Here is a 20,386-nt window from a genome sequence, read left to right as displayed (position 1 = left end):
CAAGAGGTAGAAAAAAGAGAGAAACTAAGGAAGAAATATTTGAAACAGTAATAACTGGTAATTTCTCCAAAGTAATGTCAGACATCCAACTACAATTCCAAGAAGCTCAAATACACTAGGCCAGGAAAATGCAAGAAAACAAAAAAAACAAAACAAAATAAAAAACCCACACCTGAGAATATCATACAAACTGCTGAAAATCAAACACTAAAGATAATAAAGGAATACTGTGAACAAATCTGAACAAATTTGAAAACCTAGATGAAATAAACCAATTCCTTCATAGGCACAATCTGCCAAAATGAATACAAGAAGAAACAGATAATATGAATAGGCCTATATCTATTAGATAAATTGAATCAATAATTAAAAACCTTCCAGAAAAGAAAACACCAAGCCTAAATGGATTCACTGGTGAATTCTACCAAATATTTAAGAACAAATGTTACCAATTATATAAATTTTTTTCCAGGAGAAAGAAACAGAATGGATGCTGATAACTCATTCTATGAAGCTAGCATTATCTTAACAAAAAAACCAACACAAAATGGCCATAGAACTGCAAACCAATACTCTTGTAAACATAGATGTAATCTTAATAAGATATTAGCTAACTGAATGCAACAATGAATTAAAAGAACTGAACATCACAACAAAATAGGATATAGTCCAGGTATGAAACACTGGTTCAACATTTGAAAATCAATTAATATGATTTATCACATTAATGGGACAAAGATGAAAACCACATAATTTTATCAATAGATGCAGAAAATCAACTGATAAAATTCAACAATTATTCATGACAGAATTTCTTAGTAAAGTATAAATAGAACTTCCTGAAGTTGATAAAGACTATCTACAAAAAATCTAACAGCTAACATCACACTTCATGGTAAGAAATATCAGAAGCTATGCTGATAAGATCAGTAGCAATGCCGGGGTTTTCATTCTTACCACTACTTTGCAACATTGTATTGGAAGCCCTAGCTTATTTAATTAGACAAGAAAAGAAAATGAAAGGTATACAGATTGGGAGGGAATAAATGAAACTGTTTTGTTTATAGATGACATGATTGAAGAAAATCTAAATGAATCAACAACAGAACTCTTGGAACTACTTGAGTATAGCAAGTTGCTGGATAACATTTCTATGTGAAAAATCAATTGGTTTCTTAAATTTCAGCAATGAACAAGATACATCTAAAATTAAAAGCACAATGCCATTTATATTAGCACTCCAAGAATGAAATACTTAGGTATAAAGCTAACAAAATATATCAAGGACTTAATCAAGGAAAACTACAACTCTCTCACAAAATAAATTATAAAACTAAATAAGTGGAGAAATAGTCCATATTCATGAGTAGAAAGACTCACTGTTTTCAGGGTGTTAGTTGTTTACAACTTTATAAATCAATGCAATTTCAATCAAAATTCCACTGATACCACCAAATGCTGGTGAAGATGGAGAGCAACAGAAACCCTCATTTATTGCTACTGGATTTGCAAAATGACACAATGACTTTGGGGAACAGTGAGACTTTTTCTTATAAAAGTATAGTTTTACCATCCGATGCAACAATCACCTTTTGATAGTTATATAAATGGGTTGAAAGCATATCCACATCAAAATGTGCACATGAATACTTATATATCTGCCTTATTCATAATCAGCAAAACTTGGAAGCAACCAAGAAATGCTTCAGTAGGTGAATGGCTAAATAACTGTAGTACATCTAGACAATGGATTGTCATATAGAGATTAAAATAAAAGGGCAATCAAAAATCTTGAAGATTATAAGAATGACTTAAGAAAGTTTTCTAAATAAATCTCATGTTTTGGCCTGATGAAAAGACCATACATCAAGACATAGGAATAAAAGAGAATAATGAAGTTTGGGGAAAAATGATGAATACATTTATAATATAATGAATACTTGTCAGTTATCTAAGAAAAGATGTTCTGTAGGTAGGTATATAATCCATTCTGTGGCCCAGGGAGTGACTGGTCTGATACAGATTTGGGAGAAATCACATGTATATTTAAGTGCTTAAAATCCATAAGTCTGAATAAGGATGCCTACATAAATATATAGAGTTGGTAAGGAAAAGAATAGACAAGGAATTCCACTAAACCACTATTAGAATTAATAATTAAATTCAGCAAAGTTGTAGGATAAATAATCAGTATACTGAAAACAATTGTGTTTCTATATAATAGTAATGAACACTTGGGGGAGAAAATCATCAAGGTAGGAAATAAATATGAAACTTCAGATACTAGTGTATCTCTTTCAAATGATTTTTGGCACATGAAAGCTATTATTTACAACACCTTTTTCTTTATTCATTCATTTAAGTCAATACATTTTCAAATTTAGCTTTACCATAACCAACTTTATCAGACTTTTTGTGTCACCACAAATTTTTTACATAAATTAAAATTAAATTTAAAAAAATCTGTGATTGTAATAAAAAAGAGCCATGAAATGCACATGCATAGTATTAAGCAAAATAAGCCAATCTGGAAAGTATATGCTATGTGATTCTAACTCTATGATATTTTGGCCAAAGTAAAACTATGGAGACAGTAAAAAGATCAGTGTTTTCAGTGAATAAGAGATTGGAGGAGGAATGATTACGTATAGAGCAGAGGATTTTAGGGCAGTGAAACTATTCTGTATCATACTATAATATGGATACATGTCAGTAAACATGTGAAAACCCATTAATTATACAACAATAATTTATATGGAGAGAAAAATTCCATAGGGTTGACTCTTACATTATTGAATCTCAAGGGAAACTATGGACTTAGAATATTTATGATGTGTCAATATAGGGTCCTAGATTATAAGAAATGTACCATTCTTATGTGGGATGTAGTTCAGGAGGCTGTGCCTGTGTAAGTTCAGGGGATATAAGGGAACTCCCTGTATATTTTGTCAGTATTGATATAGACTGAAAGATGCTCTAAAATATTTTCTATTTTCTAAAAAATTCATTTAATATATGAAATATTTAAATATTTGTTTTCAGATGACCCATTACTTACATACAAATTTTAAGAATCAATGAAAATGTCCTTTTAGAAATAAAAACCATATTAGGATAATATCAATGGATGCAGAAATCAAGATTAATATGCACAAATAAATTATACTTTGTATACTACAGAAAAATATAATCTGACCTGATGTGGTGGCTCACCCCTGTAATTCCAGCGTTTTGGGAGACAGAGGTGGGAGGATTGCTTGAACCCAGGAATTTAGGATCAGCCTGAGCAACATAAGAGGACCCCATCTGTACAAATAATTCAAAAATTAGCTGGGTGTGATGGCACGCACCTGTAGTCCCAACTACTTGGGTGGCTGAGGTGGTAGGATGACTGACCCCAGGTGCTTGAGACTGCAGTGAGCTGTGATCATGGCACTGCAGTCCAATTTAGGGACAGAGCGAGACCTTGTCTCAAGAAAAAAAAAAAACTAATAAAGGAAAATATCATCTCAAAAATTTAATTTATATCAGCCAGAAACTATAAAGTACTTAGGAAAAACAAAATATATACAAGATGCTAATATATTTCTACTGAAAACTAGAAAACATTGCGAGAGAAATTGCTGAAGAAAAAATTAAATAAAATCATGTATTATATTTAGAGATTGGGAGATTCAATATTGTTGAGATGCTAATTATTCTGAAATCAGTGTATAAATTCTACAAAATTCTCCTCTGTCCCTAAAATTTCTACCATTTTTTTTTCTAGCAGAAAATTTCAAATAGATTCTAAGCTTTGTAGGACACTAGGAGCTACAGAAAAGTAAGGAAAATGTTTATAGCTAAATAAAAATGAAGTTGGAGGACATACACTCACTAATTTTAAGATTTGCTATAAAGCTACAATAATTAAGGCCTTGTGATAAATATGTAAGAATATATATATATATATGTATATATATATATATATATATATATACACACACACATACACACACACACACATATGGATCAATGGCACATAATTTAAAATTCAGTAATAGACATACTTCAATCAGGTATTAAAGTAATATGATGGAGAAATAGATTGTCTTTTCATTGTATGAAGCTGTAATAACTGACCATACATATGGAAAATTAAACCTTGATCCTTACCTTATGCTGTATACAATAAATAATTTAAAATGGTAAGAGTGAGCATTCTTGTCTTATGTGTAATCTTAGGAAATAAAAAGCTTTTACTTTTTCATTTTTCAGTATGACGTTAGCCCTGGGCTTATCATATGTTGTCTTTACCATTTTGAGGTGCATTTCTTATATACCTTATTTGTTTAGCATGTTTATGATAAAAGGATGTTGAATTTTGTCAGATTGCTTTCTGATTTTTAGACAATTCTGTGATCTTTATTAATAGAATGAATTCTATAATTAATTCTATTAATTTAGTGCATTGCATTTGTTGATTTTCATATATTAGAACACCTTTACATCCAAGGGATAAGTTCCATCTGATTATAATGTATGATCTTTTGTTTGTCAAGCAATGGGGAATGGATTCTCTATTTAATAAATGGTGTTGGGAAAACTGGCTAGCCATGTGCAGAAAGCTGAAACTGGATCCCTTCCTTACACCTTAAACAAAAATTAACCCCAGATACATTAACTATTTAAACATAAGACCTAAGACCATAAAAACCCTGGAAGGAAACCTAGGCAATATCATTCAGGACATAGGAATAGTCAAAGGCTGTATGATTAAAACAACAAAAGCAATAGCAACAAAAGCCAAAATAGACAAATGGGATCTAATTAAATTTAAGAGCTTCTGCCCAGTGAAAAAACAATCATTAGAGTGAACCGACAACCAACATAAGGGGAAACATTTTTTTGCAATCTACCCATGTGACAAAGGGCTAAGATCTAGAATCTACAAAGAATTTAAACAAATTTACAATGAACAAAAATACTACCCCATCAAAAAGTGGCCAAAGGATATGAACAGACACTTTTCAAAAAGAGTCATTTACACAGCCAACAAACATATGAAAAAAAGCTGATCATCACTACTCATTAGAGAAATGCAAATCAAAACCACATTGAGATACCATCTCATGGCAGTTAGAATGGCGTCCATTAAAAAATCAGGAGGCAACAGGTTCTGGAGAAGATGTGGAGAAATAGGAAGTCTTTCACATTGTTGGTGGTAGTGTAAATTAGTTCAATCATTGTGGAAGACAGTGTGGTGATTCCTCAGGGATCTAGAACTAGAAATACCATTTGACCCAGCAATTCGATTAGTGGTTATATACCTAAAAGATTCTAAATCTTTCTGTTATAAAGACACATGCACAGATATGTTTATTGCAGCAGTGTTCACAATAGGAAAGACTTGGAACCAACCTAAATGTCCATCAATGATAGACTGGATAAAGAAAATGTAGCACATATACACCATGGAATATTATGCAGCCAGAACAAAGGATTAGTTCATGTCCTTTGCAGGGACATGGATAAAGCTGGAAACCATAATTCTCAGCTAACTGTCACAAGAACAGAAAACCAAACACTACATGTTCTCTCTCCTAAGTGGGCATTGAACAATGAGAATACATGGACACAGGGAGGGGAACATCTTACACAGAGACCTGTCTGGGAGTGGGAGGGCTGCAGAGGGATAGCAGGGGGTAGGGGGATAGGGAAGGGATAGCATTCAGAGAAATACCTAATGTAGATGATGGGGTGATGGATGCAGCAATCCACAGTGGCAGGTGTATAACTATGTAACAAACCTGCACATTCTGCACATATACCCCAGAACTTAAAGTATAATAACAGTAAAAAAAATGATCTTTGGTTTGTGCTGCTGAATTTGGGTTGCTAGTGTTTTGTTGAAGATATTTGCATCTGTGTACATTAAGGATATTGGTCTCCAATTTTATTTCTTTGAGGTGTTTTTTGTCTTTGTTATTGGGATTATTTGTACCTCAAATTGAGTTTGAAAGCATTCCCTCATCTTCAATTTTTCAAAATAGCTTGAGGAATGTTTGTACTAATTCTTCTTTAAGAAGTAAGTATAATACCCAACAAGTGATTTTTCAATGTACGAGCCGAGCCCTCCATCTGTCCTCCCTTACTACTTCCGAGTGTCTATTATTTTCATCTTCATGTCCATGTGTACTTAATATACGTTAGGCCACTCTTGCATTGGTATAAATAACTATTTGACACTGGGTTAAATTTATAAAGAAAACAGGCTTAATTCTGCAGGCTTAGCTGGAAGAATGATGCTGGCATCCGTTTAGCTTCTGGGGAGGCCTCAGGAAGCTTATAATCGTGGCAGAAAGAAAAGGGGGAGGAGGCATGTCACATGGCCAGAGCAGGAGCAAGAGAAAAAGAGTGTGTGTGGTGAGGGTGGTGACACACATTTTAAAATGACCAGATCTCACAATGAAGTCACTGTCACAAAGACAGCACCAAGCCATGAGGATTTGCGTCTGTGATTCAAACACCTCCCACCAGAACCCAGATTCCACACTGGAGATTACAGTTAGACATGAGATTTATATGAAGACAAATATTCAAGTCATAGCACAATGTCTAGTTCCCACTTAAGTGCGAACACGCAGTATTTGTTATTCTGTTCTTGTGTTAATTTGCTTAGGATAATGGCCTCCAGCTGCATCTATGTTGCTGCAAAGCACATGACTTTACTGTTTTTAATGACTGCATAGTATATATTCTCCATGCTAAACATGTACCAAATTTTCTCTATCCAGTCTGCCATTTATAAACACCTAGATTTATTACATATTTTTGCTATAGTGAATTGCACTGCAATGAACATATGCCTGCATGTGTTTTTTTGACAGAATAATTTATTTTTTCTCCAGGCATATACCCAGTTATTGGTTTGTTGGGTTGAATTGTAGCCCTTTTGAGTTATTTGAGAAATCTTCAAACTACTTTCCACCGTACTAAACTAATTTACAATCTTATCAGCAGGGTAAAAGCATTCCCTTTTCTCCACAGCCTGGCCCACATCTGTTATTTTTTGACTTTTTAATCATGGCCATTCTAACTAGTCTAAGATGGTATCTAATTGTGGTTTTGATTTTCATTTCTCTTGTAATTAGTAATGCTGAATGTTAAAAAAAATATTTACTAACTGCTTGTATAAATTCTTTTGAGAAATGGCTTTTGCTAATCCTTTAATAAGGTTATTTGTTTTTTGCGTGCTGATTTGTTTAAATTTTTTATAGATTCTAGATATCAGTCCTTTGATGTATGTAAAGAGCCAGAGTAGCCCACCCACTCTGGGTGAATCATCAGCAAGGCTGCTGTGAACTTTGGGTGAACTCCGGAGAAGTGAAACCATAATAGGGGAATGTGTGTGTCTTGGAGAAGAGCAGACAGACCTAGAGAAAGATAACCAGCTTTGACTGACCTTGCTGCAAGATAGTTTTTAGCTGAAATATGTTAACTAAAGTATGAGAATTATAACTACAGGCTGTTCTGGGTAACTGCACCCTCCTTCTGCTCTGTGCTTTGTAAACATATAAAATAAAGTACTCTGAGACAGGTTGGGGCTGGAGAAACTGACATCCTCATTTTACCAGACTGCCTGGCCCTGCTTTCTCTATGTTATGTTTGTCTTTCTTTACTCCCCACTATTCCCTCTTAGATCTTTGAACTCTTGTGCAGCACGGGGCACAGCACACGCCAGAGATGTATAGTTTCTGAATATTTCTCCCATTATTTAGGTTGTCTATTCTCTCTGTTAATAGTTTCTTTTGTGGCACAGAAACACTTTAGTTTCATTTGATTCCACTTGTCATGTTTGTTTTGGTTGTAATTGCTTTTGAGGACTTACCTAAAAATTATTTGCTAAGGTCAATGTCAAAAAGCGTATTTTCTAGGTTTTCTTCTAGAATTTTTTATAGTTTGAGGTCCTACATTTAAGTCTTTAATTGATCTTGGGTTAAATTTATATATGGTGAATGGTAAGGGTCAAGTTTTATTTTTCTATGTATGGCTAGCCATCTATCCCAGCATCATTTTATTGAATAAGGATTCCTTTCCCCATTGCTTGTTTTCTTGGTTTTGTCAAAAATAAGCTTTTGTAGGTGTGTGGCTTTATTTCTTTGTTTTCTATCTTGTTTCATTGATCTATGTGTCTGTTTTTGTACCAGTACCATGCTGTTTGGATTACTATATCCTATAAAACTCCAAATACTCTGCCAAAAGGTTCCTAGAATTGAAAGTCACATTTCTATATAGTAGTAACATTCAAGCTGAGAAGTAAATCAAGAATATGATCTCACTTATAATCACCACCGCACACACAAAAAATCTAAGAACACAACTAACAAAGGAGGTTAAAGGTTTCTCCAAGGAAAACTAAAAGTATGCCACTGAAAAAAATCGGAGATGACACAAATAAATGGAAAAACATTCTATGCTCATAGGTTGGAATAATTAATATCTTTAAAATGGCCATACTGCCCACAGAGATTTACAGATTAAACTATATGCCTATGAAACTATCAATGCCCTTTTAAAACATAATTTAAAAAAATTATAAAATTCATATGTAACCAAAAAAAGTGTCTGAACAGCCAAAGCAATTCTCAGCAAAAAGAACACAGTAGGAGGCATCATACTGCTGTGCTCCTTACCATACTTACCACACTTCAAGATAAAGCCATTCTGAGAAAGAACAACAAAGCTTGAGGCATTGTGGTTTCTGATTTAAAAATACATTACAAATTTACATCAATTAAAACGATGTGACACTGGCATAAAAAGAAACTTTGAGGCCATTGAAAGAAAATAAAGAGCTCAAAATAAACACTAATGTTTACAATAAACTCATATTCGACAAGGGTGCCAATACGATAAATGGAAAAAAATCATTTCTTCAGCAAATGGTGCTGGGAAAACTGGATATTCACATACAAAAAAATGATATTAGACCCTTTCTTACAGCATTGAGACAAAACAAATGAAAGTGGGTTAAAACTTAAATTTAAGACTTAAAACTGTAAAAATTCTAGAAAAAAATAGAAAACTTTCTTCTTATATTTGGTGATGATTTTTTGGATAGTATGCCAAAAACACAGGCAACAAAACAAAAATACACAAGTAGGAGTACATAAAACTGAAAGGCCTCTGCACAGCAAAGAAAACGATCAACAGAGTGAAAAGGTAACCAATGTATTAGGAGAACATAGTTACAAATTATGTGTCTGGCAAAAGGTTAATTTCTGAATATTTAAGGAACTCCTACAACTCAACAGCAAAGTAATAATAATAACCCCTTTAAAATGGTCAAGTTAGTTTTGCAAATATTTGTTTATGAAAGACACACAAATGGTCAAGAGATATCTGTAAAGATGTTTAACATCATTAATAATCAGGAATTCAAATCAAGAACATAATGTGATATCACTTCTCATCTGTTAAAATGGTTACTATCAAAAAAATCAAAATATAACAAGTGTTAGCAAGGATTTGAAGACATTAGAACTCCTGTATGTTGTTGGTAGAAATATCAATAGTTCAGTAGCCATGGAAAACAGCAGGAAGGTTTATACAAGCTAAAAGTAAAATTACCATATGATTCAATAATCAAATTGAAATCAGAATCTTAAAGAGATATCTACACTTCTGTGTTCATTTTAGCATTTTTCACACTAGCCAGAATATGAGAACAATCCAAATATCAATCAACAAACTAATGAATAAAGAAAATATGGCACAAATATATGATGGAATATTAGTCTTGATAAAGAAGGGAATTTTGTCATCACAGCAACATGGACATGTTGCTCAGCGAAATAATTCAGTCCCAGAAAAACAAGCACTGCAATATTCCACTTCTGTGCAGTGTCTGAAATAGTCAAATTCATTGAAACAGATAATTCAATTGTGGTTGCCGAAGACTGTGGGGGTATAGGATATGGGCATTGTTCCACAGATATCAAGTTACAGTTATGCTACAGAAATATTTTTAGAGATATATTGTATAACACAGTACCCATAGTTAATAATACAGAAATACGCACTTTGATATATTATGGTATGTAAAACATACAATAATGAAGTCATTTAAAATTTTGCCATCATAGAGACAAATTTGTGTTCAGTGAATTTGAATATTATTTGCTGACAAGAGTATAGCATCACTGGAAAATTCATTTCTAATATGTACCTAAAAATGCATATGTTACATAAATTGCACACCTGTGGTCCCCACTACTCAGGAGGCTAAGGCACAGTAATAGTTTGGGCTAGTAATTCAAGGGTGCAATGAGGGAATCCAGTCTGGGGAACAGAGTAAGACCTTGTCTCTAAAAATAAATAAATAAATAATAATAATTTTTTGCTTAAAACAAAGTTTGTGTACATTAAACTGATGCATCAGAAAGCAAAGGGGTTACTAGTTCAGTGACTCAGGTAGACAGTCTGTGATTGCTTGCTATTGCCATCATGCTGTCTGTGGAAAAGACATATTGCAGTTGAAGGGGGCTGGAATGATGCTTTTTCTTCTTTTTTTACTTGAGGACACTGAAGAAACTATGTGTTGTGTGCTGGAGTTTCTACTGAGACCTGCCACATAAGGTCAGATGCTGAATTTCCCACTTGGGGTACCATATTGGTGCTCAAAAAGTTTTGGATTTTGTAGCATATCAGAGTTTAGATTTTTAGATTAGGATTGCCCAACCTGTATATGTATGCCAGTATTATCCATAATAATGCAAATATTGAAACAACTCATATGTACATCAGTAGTTTAAAAAATATGTAATATCTCCATGTAATGGAATACTATAGCAATGAAAATAAAACATCCTGAATCACCTTCAGCCACATAGATGGATTTCACAGATACAATATTGAGAAGCCAGTTGTAAATCCTACATGTTGGGCTGTTACTGATATAAACTGTTAAAAAACAATAAAACTAGATTTTAGCTTTCAAAGTAAGGATTATGATTAACCTTGAGAATCGAAGAGGATTAATGGTGAATTTCCTGGATTGTCAGTATTATTCTAACTGTTGACCAGGGAGATAGTTACATGGGACTGATAACTCATTGAGCTGTATCTTTATGATTCATAAAATGTACCCATATGTGTTATAATTCAGGATAAAAATAGTCATTTTAAATTTTAAAGTAACTGAATTGTAAAAAGAATATGAAGAAGTTGTACGGTGTCTTTTTTATACCGAAACAAGGAAAAGGCTCATTGAAGGCACCTGATTGTTTCTGGTTTGCTTAGATGTCTCTCACTATTGCATCTCATATCCTGTAAATCATTTTCTCTCCTATTACAAATTTCATCCAAATATGTTGCCTTGACTTTCCTCCAGCAACATTTTGTTGTTGTTTCTGTTATGTCAGTTGTTACTCAACTCTTACTATAGTATTCTATCTACTGTTTTATGTATACTGCCTTGAATTATGGCTATTCTAGTTATTTGTGCTTAAAATCACCCTTTCTATACAGGACATTTTTTTCCCCCATGATCTTGAATTCTTTAGAAGTAGTATTGTTCTTGACAAGTCTCAGTGTTGGACCTGAGAGTTCTTCCTCTTCTGTTTTCTGAAGAAGAAATTCTCATCTCTTGTAACTTAGTAAATGTCCAGTGTATTACCTTTTTCTTGCTGGAACATTCATAAATTTCTCCTTTTTGTGACTATTAGTGAAGAAACAACATGGGACTCTCAGGGTGAAAATGGAGGCTATGGAATCAGAACTTAACAGGCTTAAATTTTAGTCTTGGACAAGTTATTTAACATGTAAAACTCAATTTAATCTTCTGTAATGTATAATATATTTCTAAGTTTACAGGCTTTCTGTGAAAATTTAATAAGAAAATATACGTAAAGTGCTTAGAGTAATGCCTTGAAAACATAAAATACAATGAATCTTTCTTTTATATTTAATTTCAACCAAAAAATAACAGTTATTTTGTGACTGAAAGGACAAATAACATCAATTCCGTCTGCAATTTCTGGATGGAGAAATTTAATTTCCCACACTGGCAACTATAACTCTTTATGCTGAATTCACATGATGAACAATGAAAACGTAAACTGATATTCAAAAATATGACTTAATTTAAAAATATTTTGAAAGAAATGAGCAAAACATTTAGTAAGAATAATGTAGTTGCTAAAATAAATTATTTTATTTCAAGAATCCCCAAAGGATTTTCAACAGTTCTTTCATAATGATGAACTAAGAACATTTTCAGATAAGCTATGTAGAAAGATCAAACTAACTTTACATTTGTTGAGGTAAAAAGTAAATTATAGGTTTTATGTGACACACATTGATGTTTCAGAATTACTCACTAAATTATTTACTGTTAAGTCTATTAGAAACATCTAAAACATAAAGGGGAAAAACAACATCTCAGTTACCTTAGTAAGTATAAAAGAATGCTGACAATCTGTTTTTTCATTTTGGAAATATGATTTTATAGTGTAGGTGTTTTTTTTAAACCAAACAAGCAATGTCTTACTAATATTCTGTTTAGAATAATGTGATTACTTAGGAACTTAATTTGTGAATGAAAAACATAATATTTTTCCATATTACATTATTTTATTTAATAAAAATCATTAGCTAGATGTCTCAGAATAATGAACACTTGGCTAATCTAGACAATAACCAATGTTTTCAGCACTAATTTCCCTAAAAGAAAGCATAAATATTTGAGGAAATATAAAGTATTTTACTTGTCAGACAGACATAGGAGTGCTCCATATGCAATCTGAGGCATGGCACAAGAACTTCATTCTAAATGGTTTTATAATTTTATAAGCCATATGACATTTTAAGAAAAATTTTAATACCTGTAAATAGATACTAAGAGAGGACAACAGAGGCTTGAAAACCTACACAAGTTAGCAAAAATAGCATTGAAAATTCTTTCAATTGACTCGTCAATTGGTTGCTATGTAATTGTTTAAAAGGCTATATATTCCTTTGCAAAGGCTATATATTCATTTACATTCATGTAAAGTTTAAAAACTATTAATGCTAATGTATTAAATATTATAAACCATGAGGCAAACTATTTTTGCCACCTTTAAAATCTGGTTCCTTTATACTTTCTCAGCTTCAGCTTCTCCCACTGTTGCATTATAGACACTCAGCTGTGTTTAGATCTCTATCATGCAAGGATGTTACATACCTGTAAGTATTTTGCATCAACTTTTATTCTACTTAGAAAGGCTTTAACCTCTTTTATGTGAGCTGTCCTACATTTTATGTCTTATTTGAGTTTCTCTGACTCTAGCACATGAATACAAATATTCTAATTATTGCCAGTTTATTAGCATCACTTGTTAGATAACAGCATTTTCCTTCTGCTGTGAAGTACAAGAGTGCATAGGACATATATTAGCCTTTTATTGTTGTTATTCTTCCTTTATCCTCTCACACACATAGCCAATGATCAGGAAATGTTAATTTATGTACTGATTAAAAATTATGAAGCAATTCTTACCCTTAATTTGTATGGAGGTGGACATGAATTGCCACTGGATTTTCTTGCCTTTGCTGTAAGTAGAGAAATTCAAAGTCACATCTAAGGCCTCATCAGGACATTCACTCAGCATATAAATCCAATGGTCTTGTTGCATTAAGGGTAAGGGCATGAAATAAAAATGTGCTCAAAGAGAAGCTAACTCATAGCAAATTTTCATGGACTTCTTTCTCCCAGAAGAAAAGCAGGATGATAAAACATGTATTATGTTGTTTTCAAGAAACACATCTGGAAATTCTTAAAATGTAAAACCTTGAATTATGTCTTCTTTAAGGAAAACTGTTGCTGGAAGAGGGAGCTTACAGGGAACAAGGTTACTATTAGAGTTATCTGATACTAGGTACATATTATGCTTGGTGAAGATTTAAAAAATTGAGAAACGACTCTGTAAATTGGTATATCTATTTTTTCTATGCTCAGATTTTGAAAAAGGAATTCAGAGAATATTCCTTAAAAACGCACTGATGGGAGGGATAACACTGGGAGAAATGACTGATGCAGGTGACAAGGGGATGGAGACAGCAAACCACCATGGCATGTGTGTACCTATGCAACAATCCTGCAAGATCTGCACATGTCCTCCAGAACTCAAAGTACAATTAAAACACAGACACACACACTGATATGTATTAATATTTGTGCTTACTTTGCCATGTCTGTCACTGATTGTTTTTGTATTCTTGAAAGATCAAATACCTCTGCTTAAACATTTTTAATAAATGATAAAAATAAATGCTTCTATTAAAAAAATCACATTTCCTTGATGCATCAAGGTTATAATAGATTATGTTTATTTTACAATTATAAAAATAAAGCTTCATCCCACTGTGTACTTGGCTCAAAGGTAGACTATGTTCCAGATAGTTTTCTATAGTTCTGTGTTCCAGAATCAAGGTGACCTTATATAATATCATGGGTAGAAAAAACTAAAAGTTATCTTTTCCAACAAAATAAATTTCTTGTACTACAGTTTGCATTCAGTATCTATTTGTAACACAAATAATGCTCAAAAGACAGAGGAGGGCTTCCTATAGTGTGAGTGAAACCATTCTTTTGAGACCATTTTCTTAACAAGAAATGGTGGAGTTATATCATTCAGTCCTTTCTCATATATATATGAGATCCTTTCTTTACACTTAACTTTCATTACACTTATAAACCATTTTTTTAAATGTGTCAGGTTAAAAGTAGTTGAGAGCATAAATGTGTTCATCACAGCAGAGTTGTAAAAGATAAATTATTTTTCTCATTAGTTAAATGAACCTGGTTATCAAATCTGATATTTAATTTCAAAAATAAGCTTGGGCATATATGACAATTTATTTTTTCTATTGATGTTTGTTTCTTCTCCTTAGTTTCTCCAGTGGAACACTTAAATTTTTTTAAAGACAAACAACCTAAATAAGGTGGTATGCTATAAATAAAAGTGAGATTAGGCCAGGGGCAGTGGCTCATGCTTGTAATGCCTGCACTTTGGGAGGCCAAGGCAGGTGGATCATGAGGTCAGAAGTTCGAGATCAGCCTGGCCAACATGATGAAACTCAATCTCTTCTGAAAGTACAAAAACTAGCCCAGTGTGATGGTGGGCACCTGTAATCCTAGCTACGAAGGAGGCTGAGGCAAGAGAATCACTTGAACCTGGGAGGCAGAGGTTTCAGTGAGCTGAGAGCACACCATTTCATTCCAGCCTGGGTGACCAGAGTGAGACTCCATCTCAAAATAAACAAACAAACAAACAAACAAACAAATAAATAAATAAATAAAAGTGAGATTAGTACTCACAATAGTAGACAGGTCTGTGTGGATAAAATGCATGTCATCCTAATGTTTCTTGTATCTATTACTTTCATGAAAAATACTTATTTTGATATCTCCTGCCTCTCAGATACTCTTCTACTCAATGGAGATATGCAGGGGTGGAAAATATTGATGTGATTCCTGATTTCTGGCTTTCCTGTATGAGTAGAGGGAGCAATTAGCAAGCAAACAGATACATGAGTTGTTTTTAATGGTGATAAATATTATGAGTAAAATAACGCAGGAAGATGTGATGAAAGTAAATGAACATGTTAATGATATTGAATTATTGTGGAAGGTCTCTAAATAGAGGCATTTCGGAGTAGCACTGGATCAATGTAGAACCATTAGCTAAGTCAGAACAAGCCCAATTAAAAGAGGCTTTAATTTAGAGTGCAAATACCCTGAAGTGAAAATATTCCAACTGCAATGGGAAATAGTGGAGTAACACAAGATTGAAAATGCTAGAAATTGATATGATATTTTAAAAGGCTATTAAGTATAAAAGTGGTGGTAAATTGACCTGTGAATGATGAATGTGGATTGATTAAACAGTGGTAACATGAAGAGTAGTGAAGTGATATCACTCAGACTATATCTTGGTGATAGATATGATTTTTTAACATAGTAAATATGTAAAAATAAAAGAGAAGTAGAATGCAGACATAAAATATCTAGACTGATCACGCCATTAACTTATGTTTCAAAATTCCCAACTGGTTTACTGAATATTTAGCTTATTATTAGTGCTCCTTAAAATAACAAAAACACCAGGTTTTAAAATTTCAATAGAAAGACCCAACTTCTAACTAATTATTGAAGTCAGACTGAAAGAGGCATTTTTAATCATCTTAAGCCAGTCTTGGGAATCAAAGCATCCTTAGCTTTAATCCGATTGCTGACATTGACCCCCTTTTTTGCCTTTGGAAAATTGCTTAATCCTTCTGCTTGTGTTTGTTGTTTGTAAAATGAAGATAATAAGGTGTTATTATATAAGTTAGAAATGCTATCACATAAAACAGAATAAACCAAAAAAATATATATATGGAATTTATTGTGAAGCATCTTACTTTGCAGTATACTTAAGAAGTATTTCTAAAAAGTAATTAAAACAGATTAGAAATTTTATAAAATTTGTTTAATTATATAAACCATCAATAAAAGACAGATTTAAATATTCATAACAAAACACAACTTATTTCAAAGTAAAAACTATATCCTTTGAAATTTTAAATGTTTTTGATATGATTATTTGGAAACATATGTGATTGCAATCAGCCTCTAAATTTGTTTGAAATAATGTATTAATGAGAAACTTGCTTTCCTCCCATCAATATAAATATAAAACATAACAAAACTAAATAAACATAAGAACCAAATCATTTACTCTAAACAGAGCTATCAAGTTTTGTTCCCCCCAGAAGAATCTTCACTTATGAAAAATGAATTTGTACTAAAAAGAGTAACTATATTTAGGGATCATACAGTTTACATAATCATTTTATTATGTACACACCCAAAGTTATTAATGACTACTAGTAATTAGTTTTTCTGTTGTTCAAGAGGAGAGGAGAGCAGTTTATTTAGCCATATCACAGAGTGTTAGTAAAAGGTGAGACACACTAAGATCTACAGTTAGTTTCAAAGAACTTCAAATGTGAATAGTGATATAAAGTAATGGGACATGAGGCAACTGCATTGTTCAGTAATTGCATATTTAGTTTCATTTTGTTACCTTGCCCCTTGCTGCCTGCATTTTCCATTTCTACTGTGAATAAAGTTTACATCAATCATACAATATGATATGGAGTTTAAAGGGGAATGCTCTGTCTACTCAATAAAGGTAGTTTACATTTAGTGTCTATTCACACTTGTGTAGCCACTAAGATAAGCACTTTAAGTATATAATTTAATCAAATTTTCTCAAGATTCATATGGTAATTCTCCAAAGGTATTCTTTTAAATACCTATTTTAGTAGTTGAGAAATATGACACCACACTAATTTCAGTATCTAATGTTATACAGTTAGAGAATGGTGAGCTTTCAGCCAGACTCAAGGTTTTCAAATTCCAAAACTATATATCTTCTTTGTTCTATTAGTATTATGACATGTACCTTCAGCACATTTCTGTTTCAGAGTTAACTTTAATACTGCTTAAAAGTGTAAACATTGTATGAATTGTCTTTTGTTAAGAATTTTTTTCATCTAACTTTCATGACAATCCAATATATGCTTAAATCAAATGACAAAGGAATATGAGTATAAAAATCATCATTTTGCTAAAATTGTATATATTTACCAAATTGATATCTACATGAAACAGAATATTATATGGACTGAGTAACTGTAAATAATTAGAGAATTTGATCTTGTGCATCGTTCTACTCTAGGCTATGCCATTAAACAACATTTTAGTTTAAAAAATATAATGATAAGAATTTTGCTTCAGTACTATGCTTTGATTATATGCAGAGAAACGAAAACTGGCTAATTTCAGAAAGCACAGAAAGGATCAAGAGACAACTAGAGATTTCAAAGAAACGCTGAATATTTAAGACTCAGATAGAATGGGAACAAGACATTATATCTAAAGATATAATCTAATTAGCAGGAATTAATGGAAATATCCTCAGGACAGTTTGTGATATAAATAGTATACAAATTTCTCTTGTACTTTTTGATATGAGTCAAATTTCAAGAGACAGAGTCTCAGATACCAAGATTAAATTCCATGTTCAAGTGAACAGAAAATTTAAATTTTTCCCGATTAGCAGCTGTTGCAGGATATTTTCTTAGTTCAGTTAAAGATGAGGTCTTTGTTTGTCCCAAGGCCACAAAAATGTAGGCTTGTGGACGGTTTGAAGGGTGACTGAAGCAGGGTTTTATTGGGTGAAAAGGGAAAAAGGGAGGGAAACGAGGATCGTCAGCAAGGAGGATCTTGCCCTTCCCACTTGAAACTTGAATCCCAGGTCTCATGCAGGCAGAGAAGGATCCTGGCTCCTCCCCACTGCAAAAGGCACTAATTTATGTGGCTCCATACCAGTGCGCAGGCCGCTTGGAGTTTCTCCAGGGACCCCCTCCCACCTGGCTGTCTCATTCCCCGCTCTAAAAAAGTATATCCAACTGCCATAAGATTGAAGATAAGGATGAAGACCAGTCTTCACTGCTTCCTGCTGATGAGGGTAATGCTGTTTAGGGGAAATGGCAGTCAGAGCTCTTTCAGAAGCTTGTCTAAGGGTCCCCAGCAGAAAGGCCATGGTCCAAGGCACCACTTGCATGACCATTTGGAGTCTGATGGCCTGAAGGCAAGAACAGAAAAACCAGGTTATTAGAAAACATGATTCAAATGAAACAAGGGGAGGGTTAAGGATAGCTAAAAAATTCCAAGGCCTTTTACCAAGTACACAGGGAGAGGAAGGCCAAAAGCTGAACTGGCAAAAAAAAAAAAAAAAAAAAAAAAACACAAAAGACAAAAACCACTTCACCCTCTTGCCGGCATTTTGGGCTTCTGGGTTCCCTTCTCCTGAGTCCAGTCCTAAGACAACCAGTTTAAGGTTTGGGAAATTAATTCCTTCTACTTTGGAGGATGCATCTGAGGGAAGTGTCCCATAGTACAGAAACATGACTCTATTAGTGAAGATAGAATTGAGAAGAAGAAAAAAAAAGATGACATTTTTTTTTTAAATTTTTTGTTGCATTTTAGGTTTTGTGGTACATGAGCAGAGCATGCAAGACAGTTGCGTAGGTACACACATGGCAGTGTGCTTTGCTTCATTTCTCCTCTTCACCCACATTTGGCATTTCTCCCCAGGTTATCCCTCCCCACCACCCCCTCCCACTGGCCCTCCCCTTTTCCCCCCAACAGACCCCAGTGTTTAGTACTCCCCTCCCTGTGTCCATGTGTTCTCATTTTTCATCACCTGCCTATGAGTGAGAATATGCGGTGTTTCATTTTCTTTTAAAGGAGTCCCAAGGGTTCGGGATGCATTTGAAAGGGGTACAGACTGAAGATGAATGGCTACCCATCTAGACAGAGGGGAGCAGGCATCCCTGGTTCCCTTCTCTCTCTTCCTAGCAGATAGATACCAGGGTACATGAGGGAGAGAGGGTAGGTAGAGCGTCCTCTTTCCCTCCTCCATCCTTGTATTCTCTAGTTCTGGTGACTTTGGCAGGTAATGCCAGGAGTGCAAAAGTGACTTGCATGCATGAAGCAGGCGGGTCTAGGAGTGGGAGTCATTCACTCTTCCAACATGCCTCTGATGTGAGTAGCCTGGGATTCCCTAGACCTCATTTATCTCATGGATATGAACCTGGTCTTTATCCATGAAACAGGAAGTTAGGGGTTGGCTTAATTGGCAGGAATCAGCCACATTCACCTGCATGGTACCTTTTAACTTTCATTATTATCTCCTCCTGAATCCCTCAGATCCAGTTTTGAAACATATATTAACATTATTCACCAAGATGTAACCTAAAAAAGATTGAACATGGTTTAGTCAATCCCATGTACCTAAACATGTAAAATAGTCTTTTTTACTTCTCTTTTCTGGACACTTCAGGGGCCTTTTGAAGTATCCAAAAATCCAGGTATCAGAGAAGACAATTTTGAAACTGAAGCTTGATTTTGGGAAGGCTCTTAAATTTTTGAGGTTTAAAACACTTGATATTATGAAATAGAATTCCAGATAACCCTAAGTGGTTTATTTTGCAAAAATGATGACTCAGAAATTATAAAGAGGCAAAAATCTTTTATAACCCTTTATAAACTTTGCCACCAGGCATGACTAATTTTTTTGTACCTTTAGTAGAGATGGGGTTTCCCCATGTTGGCCAGGCTGGTCTTGAACTCCTGACCTCAGTTGATCTGCCTTACTCAGTCTCCCAAATTGCTGGGATTACAGACATGAGCCACCACACCCAGCTGAGGAATATATATTCTGTGGTTGATGGGTGGGATTATTCAACAGATATCTGTTAGAGTCAGCTGTCCAAGTGTCAAATTTAAATCAATATTTTCTTGGTTAGC

The 20,386-nt window shown here is 33.7% G+C and overlaps 1 long non-coding RNA gene across 6 annotated transcripts in view; it reads left to right on the top strand.

Annotated features, from left to right (window-relative positions):
* Window positions 1-20,386, top strand: part of LOC118152825 (uncharacterized) — a 343,181-nt gene that overhangs the window by 181,014 nt on the left and 141,781 nt on the right. For 4 of the 6 annotated variants that reach the window (XR_013525668.1, XR_013525667.1, XR_013525665.1 and 1 more), the window contains exons 3-4: window positions 10,563-10,620; window positions 13,133-13,209. The exons of the other annotated variants lie outside the window; for them this stretch is intronic. This is a non-coding gene — a long non-coding RNA (uncharacterized LOC118152825). The remainder of the gene's footprint in view (window positions 1-10,562; window positions 10,621-13,132; window positions 13,210-20,386) is intronic. 6 annotated transcript variants of the gene reach the window in all.

Source organism: Callithrix jacchus, chromosome 1 (genome assembly GCF_049354715.1).
Source record: "Callithrix jacchus isolate 240 chromosome 1, calJac240_pri, whole genome shotgun sequence".
NCBI lineage: Eukaryota > Metazoa > Chordata > Mammalia > Primates > Cebidae > Callithrix > Callithrix jacchus.
Note: the sequence above shows the minus strand (reverse complement) of the source record. Positions and strands in the feature narration are given on the sequence as shown.